Source organism: Cimex lectularius, unplaced genomic scaffold (assembly GCF_000648675.2).
Source record: "Cimex lectularius strain Harlan isolate CLEC.00 unplaced genomic scaffold, Clec_2.1 scaffold18, whole genome shotgun sequence".
Taxonomy (NCBI): domain Eukaryota; kingdom Metazoa; phylum Arthropoda; class Insecta; order Hemiptera; family Cimicidae; genus Cimex; species Cimex lectularius.
Window position 1 is genome coordinate 2,345,598 of NW_019392764.1, and position 19,413 is coordinate 2,365,010.

General features: G+C 34.8%; 1 protein-coding gene and 1 long non-coding RNA gene across 6 annotated transcripts in view; one reads left to right on the forward strand and one right to left on the reverse strand.

Moving 5' to 3' along the window:
• Nucleotides 1–885: 885 nt before the first annotated feature.
• The window catches only part of LOC106661388, a 139,828-nt gene continuing 121,300 nt past the window's right edge, over nt 886–19,413 (reverse strand). For all 4 annotated transcript variants that reach the window (XR_001339712.2, XR_001339711.2, XR_002910385.1 and 1 more), the window contains 3 exons: nt 1,532–1,600; nt 1,184–1,450; nt 886–1,110 (listed from right to left, as the gene is read on the reverse strand). This is a non-coding gene — a long non-coding RNA (uncharacterized LOC106661388). The remainder of the gene's footprint in view (nt 1,111–1,183; nt 1,451–1,531; nt 1,601–19,413) is intronic.
• Nucleotides 18,867–19,413, forward strand: part of LOC106661387 (homeotic protein antennapedia-like) — a 294,613-nt gene continuing 294,066 nt past the window's right edge. For both annotated transcript variants that reach the window (XM_014384728.2, XM_014384731.2), the window contains exon 1: nt 18,867–19,170. The gene's annotated coding sequence lies outside the window, so the exon portion shown is untranslated. The remainder of the gene's footprint in view (nt 19,171–19,413) is intronic.

The window sequence follows — 19,413 nt, forward strand, 5'->3', positions numbered from 1 at the left end:
AAGTTCAAGGGCATGCCAGATCGCCTACAACTCAGCGGTTTACACTCTGCAATTGTTAGTAATATTTGACATATTGGGACGTTTCATAAGCTTCGCTGGGTAGCACCTGTTATTAGGTTAGCATTTAACTGTCAAAAATGATTAATATTGTCTTTAAAATTTTTACATATTAAACTTCAAACAATGCATCAAAACTAAGGAGTAAATTGAAGTTGGTAGTTATACTTTTTCATAAGGAATGTTGAATTTTTTTAAAAAATGAAATAAGTATAATAATTGAGTTGAATTGTATGCCTCGTTTGACAGTTTGCCTAGGGAGAATTTAAATTGTCCTTTAAAATGTTTTAAACTGAGATGATTTATGGGAACAAGTTTAAACATTCCGGCCGTATTTTCCACAACAAAGGCCAAACATCCATCCAAGGCATATGGCTTTTTTTTCTTTTCGCTCTATATTTTTCTCGTCCGACGGCTGAATAAACACGGCGAAGACATATCGCTTTTCTTATTAGTTCGTCGGGAAAACTTCTGTATCTTCCAAACAATGACGTACGTCTTGGGCATAAATCCGTCGGCGGGGGAACGCGCAGTTTCCTTCGACTTCTTTACGTCCGGTTAGTGAGATGGGTCTCTCCCTGGGGCCATTGTGAAATATCACCTGGCTATCTGTTGTCAACTGTTACATACTAGTATTTCAAAAATCAACAGAAAGATTTGATAAAAGTATAATTATGATGGAGAAGGATTTCGATCCTCGCAAATTTGAAACTCACTGTTAGCTCACATATATAAAAAAAATCATTTAGAAATCAGAAGTTTATTTTATTCGAATACAACAATCTCTATTCATAATTTTTCATATTTTCAAGCTTTGTAAATGTGTCATTGTGCGACATACTTTCATATACACAATATACTTATACAAACATGTGATATCATTTTCCTTTTAATTAGGTAAACTATTATTTTAGAGACTGCACATGTGCATTATTTTTAAAAGAGTAATAGAGCAAAATAGGAAAAATAAAGCCCAAAATGATCTGAAACCACCAACTTCAGGCTCATCATCATGCAGAACGCAAGACATACCAATAGGGCAGAGTATTCATTCTAAAGAGAGAAAAACAGTAACAAATACAAATTTCGTCTAAGTAAGGTGTGAAAGAGTTTTGCTTCACTTTACCTCATTTCCGCATGTTTACTTCAAAGGCGTTAAGAAGAAACGAAACGTGTTCCAACTTGGACATTAATGGTTGGTGAACGGAATTCAAATGGGCGATAAATCTGAAAAGAAATGTTTTCTGGCGTTTATGCTACCGGCGCTTAATAACCTGCATACTGGCTGAAATTCACACCGTTTAACAAGTGCCATTAGGACATCAAAAGAATGGTTGGCACCCCTTTGCCGATCTCACTTAAAAATCCAACCACTCCAGTTCCGACTTTTTTTCTGAAATAAATTCACATCAAACACTGTGGGACGTAAATTATATAAAAATAAGGGAATGATTTTAATTTCAACAAAATCTACCTTTGTACAGTTATTACGCTGATTTACATTTCACGTCCAGTAGTAATATGTTCTATACCAAAAATGTATCTAAAACAAAAATAATTTAATTATATCAATGTAGACAAAACACATAATATTATGAATTTATGAGTTAGTAACCAATAAATATTTTATAGCTTCGAAATTTTTAGCGGTTTTATTATTAAAGGTAAAGGAGTTTAACACCAAAACCTGTTAAATGTAAATTTTACTTGGTATGATTCTCAGAGCAATTATTTATACTTTATATAAACGAAACTTTGTGGCTTTCATGCTTTTTTATAAATATAAGCAAAGCATCTCGTTTAACGCAGCAAGAGATGATCAACTAAGTCCATTCAAGGAAAATAATTTAAGTATTCAAGCAAATTATATGCACTCCTGTACAAAAATAGCAACTCCCTGAGGTTTTTGTATTTTAGAGCAATATCTGTGTTAACATAATTTTCTTTTTTGAACACAATTTTTTAAAATTAAAATGGCATTTACTAAGAAGTATTGCTTTTATTCTTTTTGACATACTCATAAAACGTTTATGTACGAAATGCTGGTGTATGTTGTCCTACCCTTCCCATCTTTTGCGTTTCATGGGTAGTGTTTACCCCCTTTGAACTCTGGACCGGAGGCCGGTGTTCGGTCCAACTTTGCTTTGACCGGCGTTAGTCCTTGTATCGCAGTCGGCGAGATGCCCGACCAAAATCGTGATTTCCGGAGATCGTCCATAGCGTAAATAAAATATTTAATTATTTTAATTCTCTCGCGATTCTTGGGAAACCACCCTCTGAAGCTCTCGCTGGAGTTTGCCGAGACGACGTAATGTTTCCCATCCCTTATCCCATCATCGTTAATTTTTATTTTTATTCACTATATTTTGTGCATTTATTTCCTACAGTCCACTAAAACCATGCAACAGGTAGTGTAGGAGCTTTATCCCGTGTTCAATTGAGTTAAGGTCCGGACTTCTTGCTGGTCACCCAAGGGTTGGATAGGTGTCGTGTCCAGATACCCAGAAACACTTGTTGCCGTATGTGGCCAAGCATTATCATTCATATTCAATAATTTCGTGGAATCATCTCCGCACATTAAGGCTTATAAGCCCCCTTTATATTGGTACCATCACGGTACGTGCCTCCCTAGAAAGGCCACCCCAGAACATTTTAGATTTTTCAAACATCACAGTTTCCACGTGCAGCACTGACTGAATCATTTTCCAGGTTTTCTTCAGACTGTGTCTCGTCCATCCGGGCTGTTTAGGGCCATTATCGTCGAATAGACTTTTTCCGTTCTTCTGTAGGACTAGATTTGTGCTCTCTTGAAATCTCAGTCCACCTCTGCGGTGTACTTGGCTTTTCACTACATTTTTGATTTGTTGGACGTTTTTAGCCTTCTTTTAACAGTTGACTCCGAGATTGATATCTTCCTAATTCCGTTGTTCAATCTTTTAATGTCAAAGGCTGTTGAACTGAAAACAGTCATCTATGGAATTGGTGATTCAAACCTGGTGCATTTTAATGGTTTTTGAAACTGGCAGTGACATTGAAATGACCAAAGAAAAACATGGTTCCTTCGTTTATTGATGAACAATGATTAAAAAAATGAATACACCGAACCTTCTGGGCAATCATTAAAATTACATAGACAAAGAATATGTAAGATCATTTAGGGAGAACGAATAAAAATTGACTTACATTTCTCACCCTACAGAACACTTCCACGAAATATCAATAAGGCAAGCATGAAACTACTCAAGACATGCAAAACAGACGAGAAATGAGCATACTCGAAAACACGGGACTATACAAAGATAATACATCGAACACTAAAATTCCCATATATAAACAAATTATCAACAGCTCAAACACATGTATTACAAACATTCAATGACAGTAATTAGACAGGAAATGATGTAAGGACCCGATTACGAATTGGCCACACCAAAACTACGCATGGGCAACTCCTAAATAACAAAAGTCTTCGGAGATGCCCCTTGCCTAGCACCCAAATAACTGTAAAACATTATTAGTCGAAGGCGAAAAATTCAATCGCGAACGACTAGGTCCTTGAACCAAAAGAAATTCTAACATAAGACACAGCTGGCTTTCCACACGTTGTTTTTCCCATGTATTAATGTATTTATTAGCGAGAGTGTTTTAGTGAAAGGGTGAGTACGTGGTAAATGCAGTACTAAACTAGATTAATCATTTTATTGCTTTGAATATTTATTATCGAAAGTATTTACTAGCGTGATCGGTTGATAGAGTGAATATGTATGTGAGTGGGATTTTAGCGGAATATACTGGCCCACCAAATTAGGTTATTTTTTATTAATTGCTGTTGTTGTTTTGCTGATTGTTTGGTCTTTTCCTATGGAGTTTTACAGGGAAACTTACACAAACAAATATGCAGCAAGTAGGGAAAACACATCAGATTTAGATTAGACAGAACATAAAGTTTTCTATATATGATAATGTAATAGAATTGTACTATAGTGATTTATAGAACGTGAGTTGAAATAAATACCTAGCAATTAGCGAATAATCGCATAAATCGTCGTCTATAAAACGAATTTTCATTTTGTCGTCATTATCATTAGAGGCGTTGTTCAAACAATTTGTCTAGCCGCGACGAAGAATGGTTAATTAGACATTGTATGCCCGGGTCGTAGATTGTAAGCTATTATACAACTTTTCGCCTTTTTATTTGGAATTTTTTTCTCATAGCCTCGGTTGTACCCCGACTGAAAGGTCGTAAATCATACAAGAGCCGTAATAACTGGGCATTATCTTAATCGGTTAAGTGCGGAGGTGAAGTATTTTCCTTTTACAAGGCATTTCTCTGCCGCCATTAATGAATTTATTACACCCACCTTATCGTCAGAGATCTAGTTCATAAATATTATATTTCATTTTTATAATAAATTGATTTACCACCGTCAGCGCTTTTTCCAGTTAATCAACCTGGAATTAGTTACCCTCCATTCTCACAGCTGTTAAAAATACCAAAGCGATCGAAAACGGGCCATAGTGAATTTTTGGAGTTGTGGAATGCGGTGATAATGGATTGAACCACGTCTAAATGACTAACTGCCCTGCTAATGATGTCGCAGAGGGCTCGAAAGTTTCAAACACGTAGACATTACCTTGTTTATTTGTAATCCAACGCCTGAGGAACAGGATTTCTTTGACCGGCGATAAATCAACGGCTCATTTCACGGATGGAACGAACAAGCCTAACCACTGACAAAATCCATTTTCTACGTGCGATAACACCTGACCCTCTTGGGAAACAGAGATTCATTCTCCTGAGCTAATAAATATTTTATATAATAGTTAAACTAAAACTTATTTTGAACGATTTGACGACTTACACAAAAGACTGGAGCTTGAGCTATACAACATTCCTATGTAAAGTTTAAATTGAACGTTCAAACGGGACATTATAATTAGGAATACGAAAAAACTGGGTTAAAATGTTATAAACAAATTATCAAGTTTTACTGGGCAAATACATGGGCAATCAAGTAGAAATAATAAAGATGGAGTGAGTATATCGATTCATTTTTGTAAAGCATGGTTTTACTCACAGATTTGTTTTTACAACGATCCGGATTTCGAGCATTAAGCTAAAGTTGAAGAAATTACAAACACGTCTCTTGACGTAAATTACAAGAGTGACTTGTGTATCCACCGTTGTTTTTAGCTAGTTTTAATTGTTTGCAATTCTTCCTTATAATTAACGGGTGTTAATGGGAGTTCCAACAAGAACGTATGAACCAAATAAATCCAGAAGTTTTATAGTTCCATGGATGAGAAGAATCTGCCTTTCTACGTACGTCTAATTCGATTATATTGTTTATTATGGACTGTTTTAAATCTAAAAAGTTTAATCAACCTTCATTTGTTTCCAATATAAAGTTCATATTTGGGTGTAAACAAATTCTTTTAGATCTTCTATGGTTCCCGACGATATATCTTAGCGTTTCCAAAAGTGCATAGATTTAGTTAATTTGTTATTTGATTTGAATATTGAATAGATTTTTTCATACATAAATATTTCGGCACGAGGGCGGAGGGGTCCCACTATTGGCAACCCTTTCATAACATAAATTTATTATTAAATTTACAATAATTAGATTCATGGCACATATTTAAGAGATATATTATAAAGTATAAAATAAAAACGATATAAAAGAACTTTTAAATATATGCCTAGAATCTAATTATTGCAAATTTAATTTAAAAAATTTAATATTTCAGAGGGCACAAACAGAATTAGCAATATCATGTTTTTGTAGGCCACAAAAATAAACTTGGTAATAACTTTTTTTTCACATTTAGAAAGTACATTAGTTGAAAAATATATATATTTATATATATATTTTCTCCTTACTGAGGTCGAGTTGACAAGTTTTATTTGAATTTCCTAAAAGTAATGAGGTTTGTCGATCACCCGAAACTCAAGGAATGATTCTAAACACACTGTAATAACAGCTAGAAATCTTCTGAGTCTTTCATAGGATTCACAAGTTATTTGTAATCGCCATTTATTTAATATTAGACTTAAATTAATGTTGTTTTGATCTGGTGCAAAAATAACGCAGGTTTTGAAAAGGCGGTCATAACTATTTTTCATTTTTTACAAAATAAAGAAAATTTATTCGAAATATTTGCCAGGATATACCTAGAATCTAATTATTGTAAATTTAATAAGGCCAACTTATAATAAGCGCTTTTATTTCGTTGACATAAAAATCTTTATTTCGACTCACAATCAAGTCTTGGAAGGCGTTCTAATCCCTCAAGCAGTTATCAAAATACCTAAATAAATTGAAGTCTGTAGGCGAGAGATCAGGTGAATGTGAAGGGTGAGGTAAAGTTTAATATCTTGAGTCCTTAAATTTCAGCAGGGTTGGCATTGCGACATGTGGCCTGGCATTATCGTGAAGAATAATCGGCCCCTTACGGTTTACCGATGCTGGACAAAGACGTTGCAGTTTCCCGTGCTTTTTTGCAATTTCTTGGCAATATTTCTCTGCTGCAATAGTTACACCATAATTCAAGATATTATATTGATTGACTCCAGTCAATTATTAGTCGACTGAAAGATAGTTTTATGGTGAGCAACATAGAGAGAGTGCAGGCTTCCCGTCGATACCGTATATATAGGATGCTGGATCACGGAGTCAGATGTGCCAGCTTGGTTGGGGACCAAAAGACAGATAAGAAAATTATAGACATACGTTGGATCCTGAAACTGAGGGGAGAATTGCTGAACCTACGACATAAGCCGTATGATTTCCTCACCCAACAGGAGTGTGAGTTATGTAATTACCGGGTGAAGGAAGACATATACCACTTTGTCGCGGTATGCCCCATTCTGTCCCCCTACCGTTTATCTGCGTTCTGCGAAAGAACCGTATCAATGGACAGATGCATCAGATTGCTCAACGGACCAGATTGGACAGACTTGGTGAATTATGCTAAAGCGGCCTGGGCCTATCGAAGGCTAATATTAAACGAATTTAATTAGTAATTCTTCTCTCTTCTTCTCTTTTACTCTTTTATATATATATATTTTTATATTTCGTGTTTCTGTTTCTCCGGTCTCAGCTCCGCTAATTGATTTTTAATTCTCAGTTTTGTGTCCTTTTGATTTGGTATTTTGTTATAGATGTTACACTTAGCATAGACTTAGTTTAATGCATTTGTACGTTTATTTTACAGGATTAGTCAATAATTAATCCAAGCCCCGGCAGACGGTTACCTTGCCGTATTAAGTTTATTTTCTTGTTTGAATTATATGCAATTTTTCTTTTTTCTTCTTGTCTGCAATAAACTTATTATTATTATTATTATTATTATATTGATTGCCAGGCACTCTGAAAATGACGTGAAACGGAAACGCGTCAGACAGATAGCCAAACCAAAATGCCCGGAAAGCACCTAACTATACAACGTTCCTTCACTATAACCTTTATTGGGAGTAGATTTGGTTTCAAAAAGTGTTTTGGCGCTTCATTCTTGTCCAACTACTGAGCCGTAGGTCTCCTGTTATCTGATAGAATCCATTTCTCATCGCACGTGATGAATCGATCGTGAAATCAATCGTTTTGGTGGTGCACCAGAGGAGACGTGCAAACTTCAAAGCGTCGATTTCTTTGGACTTCGATCAGTTCATGCCGTACCGATATGTCGAGTTTTTTTTACTTTACTAATATGCTCCAGATGGCAAACAACGGCAGAATGGACAACACTAAGCTCTTCCACAATTTTCCGTGTTGTCTTACGTGAATTTTCTTCAATCAACGTTTTGATTTGGTCGTCGTCCACAACGGCATACCTACTACGGCCATCCCTTTCTTCGAAATATCTGAAACCATCGCTGCCCGCTTTCCCCCATACTGTATTGATGTTAAGCGCCGTTTGGACCGCACTTCGACCAAGTTTAAATTCGTACATATAAATTTCACGATAATTAAGTTCGATCATATTTAATTTCGCTAATCCTCACTGTTATAAAATTCAATATAAACTAAAAGCCCATTATATTTAGTGGTCTATTGGCCAAATTACATCTGGCAGTAACATTTTCATTTCGGCCAAAACTTGGATAAAAAGATCAATTAATTGAAATAAACTAAAAGGTTTTGTATAAAAGATAACAGTTAAAGGTATTATTATAATCCGTCAATTAGGTTTGAGAATTTAGATTTTTTTACATGATAAGAACCTGCGAAAATAAAACAAATTTTCAAAACCCATTTTGAGTTATAAAGTATCAATATTTTCAAAGTCATGGGACCTTAGCTATTTTGTGCATAAATCTTTGTATTACGATAAAATGAACTTTATTAATTGAAATGTTACACCGTTACTTATCAGCTCTTTAAATAAGGCTATGTACAAAAAAGATTTGAAATGTAGAAATATATGTGTACAAATAAATATAAAAGCTGGGATTATAGTTGTAAATAGAAGATAGAGCTGTTGTGTGTGCGTTTCGGCGACGGTGGGAGTTCGGTAGATAAATAAGACGTTATAAGCTCTCTCGGCTAATTGATTGGCCGGCGATTAGCTAGTACAAGCCTGCTCATATTTATTGTACTGTTGGGATAGGATGGGCGGCGGGGAACGGGACTTAATCCAGAATTTGATTCATGTACGCACCTCCCGCGGAGGCCCAGTTCAGGGGGAAAAATAAATGTAATCATTTTCCCGACTGGTTATTTATAGGAGTGCGGCATTCTAATTCGGCGATCCTTTTCACAATAATAAAGTGGGAATTTTTAATAACATGTGATACAAATAGATTTCCCTCTCCCCGTCTGTGTATTTTCCCAATTTCTCTCCTTTTTTCCTATCAAGCTATGTTGACTTTGAATATTTATATTTTCATTCATATCGTTTTACATACATAACCCGAGACCTTCGATTCTACTGATTCACATACTTATGAATACATGTATAATTAAGCCATTCAAGTATTTTTATTTATCCAGAAATGTAATTTTCTATATGTATGTGACTACCTCATTTCCGCTAACTCTCGAGTTAATTAACTCTAGCTCTATATCTAGATTATATTATTTATTCATTTATTCGATTGATTTATACATCTTTTAACTATCTCATATTTATACTTCCATCTGTCTTCAATTCTTTGTAGCTTCTCCAATATTTGTTGATCTACATATATCAAATAAAGATGTGAACCGTCTTATACCACTCCTCTCTCACTCTCTCTCTTCTCTCTGGATATCTCTCTTCTCTCTCTCTATCTCTCCCTCTCTCTCTCTCTCTGGATATCTCTCTCCTCTCTCTCTATCTCTCCCTCTCTCTCTCTGGATATCTCTCTCCTCTCTCTCTCTCTCTCTCTCTGGATATCTCTCTCCTCTCTCTCTCTTTCTCTCACTTTCACTCACTCACTCACTCACACTCTTTCTCTCTCTCTCTCTCTCTCTCTCTCTCTCTCTCTCTCTCTCTCTCTCTCACTTTAACTTAATTTCCTTCGTACTTTTCTGTGCTTGCAAGTATAGTTCTCTCCATTCTCCTAATACATTTAAAATTCATTTTTATTCATATATTTGCTACTTTATGTGAGACCTTACCTTTACCTCTTTGGGTTGATGATCTTATAATTTCGCAATTTCCGATCAGTTTGGTCAGTCCTCTATGTTTTGTTCTATAAAACGCGTTCTTCATCTGAAGAACCGTCTATTAAAAAATGCCTCGACTGAACAGAAATCTCACAAATCAAACACTGAAGGTCTGAAAGACAAAAACTGCATAAGCAGCCAAAAATAATGGAAAACGGCCGAATTACAATGTGTTTTATTTTTTGCATCGGTCTGATTGTACATATATTTATATATACTCAGCATTATCTGATAATCTGTATTTTTTATATATTTATGAATTTTCCGCTACTTGAATATTTATATCCACCTTTTTATTTATATGCTTGATTTACTTTTTTTTGTGTATTATCTTTTTCTTGGTCATAGTCTCATTTTTACCTATCTTATCTAATATGTTGTTATAATATGTTTTTAAACTTAATTAACTATTAATAATTACATAATAAAATAAAAATAAAATAATAATAATAATAATAATAATAAAAAAAGTAGAACATAAACTATTAAGAACAAAAATTTAATAGAATTACAAAACCCTCCGACGCGGCAGTGAGCGGCAACAAGCCGTAGACACAGCCGGTAGAAAAGAGAGGAAGACACAGAGAGGTATGTATTGGGTGAATGCATCCCGTTTACATCTGTGGGAATGTACAGGAATGAATGAATATGAATAATTATTTTCATCAAAACTTAATTATTTAAGTAGAAAGGAGGAGTGATGCAGTGAAAGAGTATGTAAAAATGAGTCTGAATGAATAAGCGATTGTTCTATGTTATTGTTTTCCTTTTATCTTTTCGTTTCTTAAAAAATTCTTTACCATAAAATCAGCAGCTATGTTGAGGTACGCTGAAATGACGACAATGACGACCGAGTCTTTTTTCATTTATTTCGTAATTAACAAACTTATAAAAACTCAAGCTTGACAAAACAGAACACCGACTAACCACACCGGGTATGTCGAAATGCCAAAATGCGCCTGTCAGAGAAAATCAGCTTTGGCAGGCCAGGACGATCATAGATCAAGCTGTTTGGACTATGTTGAGGGTTTTATTTTTTGAGTAAAAAAGTTCTATCAAACTTTGTATGAACTGTGTTTTTTAATAGCATAAGCCCTGGCAAGAGCATTAAATAGGGATTATTTTGCCTCTGAATTATCTGGTAGATCAGGCGGTAGATCGTCTGGGGCAGACGGGTGGACGGACGCAAGAATAAAGAGACAGGAATGACTCTCTGGCCTTTGCGACTAGTGCGTTATGGGGCTTGTCTTAGAATCATCATTATCATATTATCATGAAGCACCAGTAAAAGAATTTAAAAGAACAAATAAATTGAAAAAATGTATTTTTTAATCAAAGTCCAAACATTCTCAAATTAAAAAATCAAATAGTGATTAGGGCCATTAATCCATTTTAAATAACAAATGACTTTAATTACCTAGCATAAACCATTCTCTAAAAAAGGCATTATCTTAACTCCAGAATAATTGAAGACGTAATTAATGCATTTTTTGTTCCAATGAGGTAATAATTTGTTTATTGGTTCCTTCGATATCAGCAATGGAACGTTACCTTATAATAGTAATAGTAACAATAAACAGACACTTTATTTGTTATAATCTAATAATGTACAATTAAATTACAGCTACTAAGTAAGTACCCTTATGGCATGGAAAATTCCGTTTGCCGGAGGTGAATGAAAACACAGACAGGGCGAACTGCAGAACAGTACAAAATGTGAATTAAAAAAAGATTTCCAAAGAACTTAATTTAAAGAAAATAGAAAAGAGAAAAAAACATAAACTAAAAATGACAATAAGTAAAATAAGAACAATAATAAAGAAAACAAATTGAAATTAAATTATACAAACACTAAATATTCCTTTCATTTACATAAAAATATACGTATTGCCTTGCTACAAAATCCGACAAATGAAGTTGGCTCATAGTTTAACTTGTTAATTAATTGGTCTCGGGCAAGGGAACCGCAGCCTAGGTAGAACATGCGGATTTTCTTTAATATTGTACATTGTGACGGTACACATCCTCTCTGACCTTGAAGGTGGCTCCAGACATGCGGGATCGCCGAATGCCGAGCAAAGTTTCCCTGACTCCCGACTATTCGGGATGGGACTCGGCTGTTCTCCGAGAGACAATATTCGGTGCCCGCCATGGTCGGCTAATTGTCGTTTCCTTGTCCGCTTTAAACGCACAAATATCAGGAATCAGCTTTACTGTACGTTTATCACCTGTAATTATCAATCAACAGTACTATACAATATTTACAGTATATACTTCTATTTAGTGCTATTTATTTTTCAATAATAAACGATTCCTAACTAGTATAGATGTGTTAATGAAAGAACAACATAGCCTGTTTCTGTCGGTTAGGAATGGATGGGCCTAACATAAGTCTTGGAGCTCCTGCCCGCTTCGCTGTTTTCGCACCGACTAGGTGGTTGTACAAACTTCGAATGTGTGTAACCATAGGCACTCTATTTGGCGAAGGCCGAGACGAGCATCTCGAGGCCGAGCAAATGTTCGGTGGCAATCGGCATTCGGCGAATATCGCATGTCTGGAGAAAGACCTCTAAAGTTACATACAGTGCAACTCCGACTGATAATTTAATCATGACATCCATAGTAATATGACATCCTGAAAAATTAAACAAAAAAACCCAATCACTTGAACAATATAAATAATTGGAAATAAGAAACTCATTGGAACTTTTATTTTCCGTTTAACTTGAATCGAACAAACACACAATTATATGTTTTAATTATACTCTCTGCATAGCATAGAACTTTTTTTAAACGTGTAATTCAATATGCCAATAAAAATAAATTGGAAAAAGAACGGGATTGTGTGTGGATTTCAGAGAACTAAACACAACACCTGAACCACAACCACTCATAGAATAAAGTTGGAAACGACGTTAATTCTGGTTGTTTTATGACATTAGATATCAATTCAGTGTTTTGGTTCATTCCAATAATAATGAAAGACAGTAAGAAAACTACTTTGTTAGGCAAAAGGACACTGGAAATGAAAACTACCAATTGATTACTAAAACTCTCCAGCTATATTTCAAAAAATATTCTCAATATTAGAAGTATCGACCACTTTTCCACTTACGACCACTAATCAAGGCATGGTCTTGAAGATAAAAGCAAATTCAGTTGCTAATGCCAAACTTTTGACCTAATTTCACGTCGTCATCAGAGCCTATATTAATTTCACTTTACGAAAAACATATTTGTGCAATTGATTTAACAACTTTTTTCACAATTTGAAAAGTGACTCCGGTTCAGCATAAAATCCTTCACTAAATATGAAAAACTGACGTAAGCGTAGAAAATGCTACTTTTCCTCATAAAATACTCACACCGATGCTTTAAAGTTCGACAAAGGATTAAGATATTACGTGAATGGTGAGACATAGTGCGTTCCCGCCAATTCAAAAGTGACACATAGTGCTGACTAGACGCTAAGGTTCTACCTACAGTTGTATCATCTTTCCTGCAGTATCACACACCCGATACTCAAAAAACTAAATGTACCGATTTTTATAATTTTTCGACTTGTGTCACTTTTTTTGTGGGTGTCCGAATTTTCTTGAGATTTCCAAGAGTGGCTGAAATTTGATTGTTGAAATTGTTTGAATCTCGAATTCGGAAAAGCTTTACTATTTACGTTCCTTTCTCCGCAGCCGACCTTTGAAATTAATATAAACGATACATTTGCCGAACGAAAATTATAAAATTGTACCAAAACAAGCGAATGCTCGCACATTTTTACCTTGGTAAACTAACAGCTGCCGTTCTCAACATCCGAAATTATACTTACTGAAGTTTTCCACACTAATGTTTTGGCACTTAACGTTTTGAATATTCCTGACACCCTATTTTTTCTTCTCCACCCTGCTTGGGTACTTTGACCCAGCAAATAAGAAATGGTTTGAAGCACAGAACGTTTATCAGGAATTTCCAACATTTAAAAATTTTACCGATTTTGTTCGAACCAAGTACGGCTCTTCAAACTTCCCTAAGCAATTCGAGACAACCATGCAGGAAGTGGGCATTAATGACCACTCAGCAACCATCCAAAATCAACATAATCAATCAACCCTGCTCATCATAGGATTGTTTCCCCTTGTGTTCGGCACAACCTATATCCGTGCCTAAGTTTTTTCTGCGAAGGACAACGGGCTACTGTGAAGGGGCTCAGAAAATTTAATTGCTTCGGGAATCACCTATTACATGCTTGTAAATCATGTTTCTCATCATCAAAGTCGATGCAATTGTTGTGCTAGCAACATCACTCTTGCTAGCACAATTCCGGATCACCTACCATTCCACAAACAACTGAAAGGCCTCCCATCGTTTCCAGCCCTGCGGCACAAGCATTAACGCGCCAGGCAATAGAGGTATTCACGATCTTTGTGTTAACCCTGTTAGGTTAAGAAAAATGATGACGTAGACTTGTAAGTATCCGTTAGTTAACATTGCTCGATCTTATAGGCCAGGGCCAATGTCAGATCTTAGGTCGAAAAAGTAGTCACATTGCTATCCGTTAGGGCGTAGGTAACCAACATGGCAGTCATGCATTTAACAGCTGTTTTTTGTTACACGTATTTTTATTCTTAAATACGCAGCAATTAAATCAGACCAATACATTTGATTTGTTAGTTTCTGACCTGTCCTTATACTCTCATTCATAACAGAAATATCCCCTATTCTATAAAGTTGTAGGCTGTTAGACGTTAGGATATGTCGGTTTGAATTGAAGCGTGTCATTTGTTAGTACTTTTCGAGTGTATAGATAGCATTTTGAATGAAAGAGTTGACTAATTTTCCTTTTTTATTAACTTCTGGTATCTTACAATTTAACACAAAAGAAAACCCAAACAAACAACGACAAGCCTTCAAGGGCTGTTATAGCTTTACTTTTGCGGAAAAATTAACGTTTAACATGCTAAGTAAAGAAGGGCACGTTCATGATCTAACTGGACATATCGCTATTCGAATTAACACGAGTTAACATCTTACAAACATAGTGAATACCCCTACCATCTCAGGATATTCGTCCGTCGACGGTGCTTCTTGGCACGACCGAAGCCATGATTGCGGATGCTGATGAAAATATCCATCCAATTGGAATGATTATTGACCTAGGTTCTCAAGTATCCTGTATTAGCCACGCTTGTAAGCAACGTTAAAATGTTCCAAATGCGGTACCCGTCGGGTTGAACACTGCTTTTCCCAATCCGAGAGGTAACCAAGTGTGAGTCACTTATCAGGACCCACTCACTAGAATGGACATCCCACAACCACCCCGATATTTATTGTTTTCCCATTGGGCTGACTCGCTTCCGAAAACCGGCTAAACGAACTGTGACTGAAATAAACCAAGAGGAAACACGAGTCCTTGCGATCTATTGGAAATTGTATTTTATGTTATACATTTACGCAGTTTTCAGCGATTTTCCTTTTTTTCCTATTTTATTTGAAATATATTGCATATATAAACATAATTTTGTATTAAAAACCGATCAAAATAAAATTTAGTTTCATCGGAGAATATAACCCTTTTATGAAAACTATGAAACTATAATTATTGATTTCAAAGGTTAACAAATATGAACATTTAGATTTTTTATGTCTTTAAATTCGTTGATTTTTGGCATCCATTTAAGTATAAAATCATGAATAATTCTCAATTCTTTTCTGAAACGGTGGATTTTTGTTTAAATGAAAGGTTTAAAATTGTACCACTCTAAATTATGGCTTGTTTATTTGAATTTTTTACCACTTGAAACATAACTCTACGAGTTGCGTTTTATAATACATAATTAATACATTATTGGGATATTTTAATCAGTTAGCACAGTTGCGTTGAGTCACTTTTCAAGTTATACAAATATAAACCAAAATTAAGTGGATTGTTATTTAGATAACTAATCAAACAACTTCCTAAATGATCTTAGTTTTTTCTTAAGCACCAAATAAATCTTTGCTAAAATGTAACAGCTGATAAAACGTTATTAAATTATAAAACACTTAGCCTATTACTTTCCATTAAAACACCGGCGACATTAGACGAACCAGGATATTCTAAAAGAATTGTCTTAGAACATTTACGCGTGTCTATATGGTTTAATAAATTTGAACATTAAATTCATAAAAAATAACGTATAGAAAAAATACATCTAACATGAATGATTAATTTATATGAAATATTTATATTGGCATATTTCACCGTGTGGTTTCCTGGGTTATGTACAAGTAATTTGGTCATGTTGCATGTATTTTGAACATGCGAAAAACAGTTCAAACAGCAAAAAAAAAAACTAACTTTCTATTCTCAAATGGCCAATATGTGTTTAAACAACTCATACCAATGAATCCGAATCCACAATGTTATAACATATAAGATAGTGCCAAAATTCGCAAAGAAAACCTATAAAACCAGTCATCTCTCATAATAATTATATATATNTTATTATTATTATTATTAGCCATACAAGCCTACGGGGAATTTTAAATTATGGAACAAAATTCACAATTCTCATCAAAAAAAGAAACAGAAATAAATTTTATAATTTTATTAAATTTTATGCAATTTAAAATCGGAATTTTGTATGCATTTGGCCTTCCGAATTAAGAATTTTAAAAAGAAAAATTAAAGCTTGGATGGCAATAGGATAAATAAGATTACGAGTGAATGTTTGGAGTCAGAGCTTTATAGCACTCAGAAGAGATATAGCTAACCTAAGATATAAGGTTTGGATGTAAGGGCGTGAAATGACCTTAGCCGTTAAAACGCCCTTAAAAATTAATAATAATAATAATAATAATAATTAATATTATTATTATTTAATTTTATATGTATATATTTTTTTTTCTCTCTTTCCAATGGATACTACAGGGACTGGAGGAGTCCCTCCTGAGCTGTACAGCTTATTGTACATTATCCCTAGCTCCATATTTTGGGGGAGGGCTCGCAACACAAATGTGAACTTGAGCCCCCGTTGTCACGGTGTTCTTCCATCGAAGAAACTCATTTTTGAAGGACCAAATTCAGGGTCGCTGAGATCCGATCCCGCCCCTTCCATTGATGAGTACCGTGTCAATTTCTTTCAATTGAGGCAACCGGTCCCCTTAGGCGTCAGAAAAAGTCCAGAGGCGACGGTGGAGATCGAACTCACGACCGCACATACACACACACACACACACATATATATATATATATATATAGAGGGTGTTCGGCTATTCGTGTTACAAATTTGCCAGTAGATTCTACATACAAAATGAAGCCAAAAAGTTCTAATTAACTTATTAAATTCACTAGTTTTCGTGGTTTGCTTGACCAATTAATATCTTTCAATTAATTAAGGTTTTTAGTTGAGATAAAAAATTCAGTGTCACGAGCGGGATTCGAACCCACGATCTTCGGCTAGATACGCCATAGATGAAGAAATTAATAAAGGAAAGGAGTAAAATGTGGTTGACGGATTGGTAAGGTGAAAAGATAAATAAAATCAAATTAAATCAAAATTTAAAAAACGTTGAAGAAAATTCATTCAAAATTTGCGTTTTTTTTTTTAATTTTTATTATTATTAATCTTTCCACCTTATCAAACTGTCAACCACGGTTTTTTTCTTCACTTCATCAATTTCTTCATCTTTGAAAAAAGTAATTAAAAAAAGCAATTACACCACTGAAAAGGAAATTAAATGGAGTACGTTTCCTGTAATTTGTAGGACTCTAGGTTTGGAAATACAAGTTTAGAATCACCAAAGTAAGTTTTTCAACTTTGAACAAAAAAATTATTATTCTAAATTCTGGCTACTAAAACACTTATTTCACCACGGGGTTTTGTTGATTTTGCTCGGAAAGCCTGGTTTTACAGATATGAATATAGGGAATTAATATTCTGTTCGTTTTATTTTCTTTCCTTTTTTTGCTCTCGCAGGTAATACATATAATTTCTACTTTGTGGGCTTCTAAGTGCGAATTCTGTGTGCCGATGGGGTACCCTTTGTGAGTTGGAATCCTTGCTTTTGTTCTTTGAAGTGTCATTTTTATTATTTTCAAAGTTTATCGCATTTCAATCTTGTAATTTGAAAATCCTGTAAATAATTGTAACTTCTGAAGTTGATATTGTAAATTCTCCTTTTCTTATAATTATATAATTATGCATATTACCATGCCATAATAATACTGTGTTTTTATTTTTAACTCTAAATTTCTTTCATTTTGTAAATAAAGTATGTGTATCTATCACTTGTTTCACAAATGTTTACAAGTTTATTCATCACATTTTGTTGGAAATTTAACGTTGTTTTCAATGGTATGAACGGATTTGTCAAAACCTTTTAGTTGGTATTGAAATTTTAAAAAATCATAAAAAGGGGAATAACTTCGAAACTGTTGAGATTAGGACCATAGTTAATTAGGACGTTTTGTCTCCATTTTGAATGTAAAATCTACTGGCAAAGTTTTTAACACCTTGGCCACACAGTGGCCGAACAACTTGTATATATTTATAATATATTGTTTTCTGTGTTATATTTATAATTTTTATTGTTTTGGATTGCTGTTATTCCAATTAGTTCTAAAAAAAAAATAAATCGAAACACCAATTTTCTTTACTGTTTATAAATAGTTCTGTATATTAACAATTAAAAATACGTGTTGTAGAAATTTGTAGTAAGAAGAATGTTTTTAAACGAGTTTATAACATTGACTGTTCGTTTTCTTTTTTTCTTAAATATCAAATTTTTACGCTTGTTCATTCGACCTGATGGATATTTCTTATTTTTTTCTACGTACAAATTTAAACAGCTTTTATTCTTTTGAGTTAATTATTTGTCAATTAATATTAAACGATATAAAAACCGGAAGGAAAGTGGCGAGGAGGGCATTGAGTAATTAATAGAATTTGTATATTGAGGGTGGAATTGGAGGGGCGGCGATGGTCGCACAGGCGCAACAAACCAAGCACATATGGGCACGGGATAGAAGGAGAGGGGAAGCCGCTCCCTCTCCACGGTTTCGCCGCTTCCCCTCTCCCTCACCCTCTCAATCCCTCTTTCTTCATCGCTCTTCCTCTCTCTCTCTCCTCTTGGTTTATGGCCGTCCTCTGTGAGCGGCCCCGTAAACCATTCCCAGTCAGGCAGAGCTGCAAAGCTGACAGAGTCGAGGCGGTTTCCCAACGCAATTCAACCTTCACCCACTGACGACGATCACGAGGCTCCTGTGACCGCGTGTGACAACCACCACTAAAAACGAGTTTTAATTTTCCGAAGACTCTTTTGCATATTGACAACAACGAAAAGCCAAAGCGAACTTTTTTTTACTTAAAAGAGAAAAAATTTTATTTTTGTATTTATTTTTTATTTTTGGAAAAAGAACAAATTTTTATGTTTTGTCCCGGCCTGAGGAAGGAAGACACTCGCAACCGCTCTAAGGCCTCTTAAGGTAAGTGTCAAAAAAATTTAAAAGAGAAAATAAAAACTTTCACGTTAGGCGTTCGATTTCGCTCGTTAAAAATTGATAAGGCCAGTACAGAGGCGAACGTTGGTAAAGAAAGAATGTATGTCCTTTTTTAATCCGATCCCATGTCTAATAAAATAGAAACGTCTCAATCCAAAGGTATAATGAAAAGGAGGGACCGTCGAGTTTATGTGGTTGCCTCCTCGGGGCTTATTTACAACAGAACGG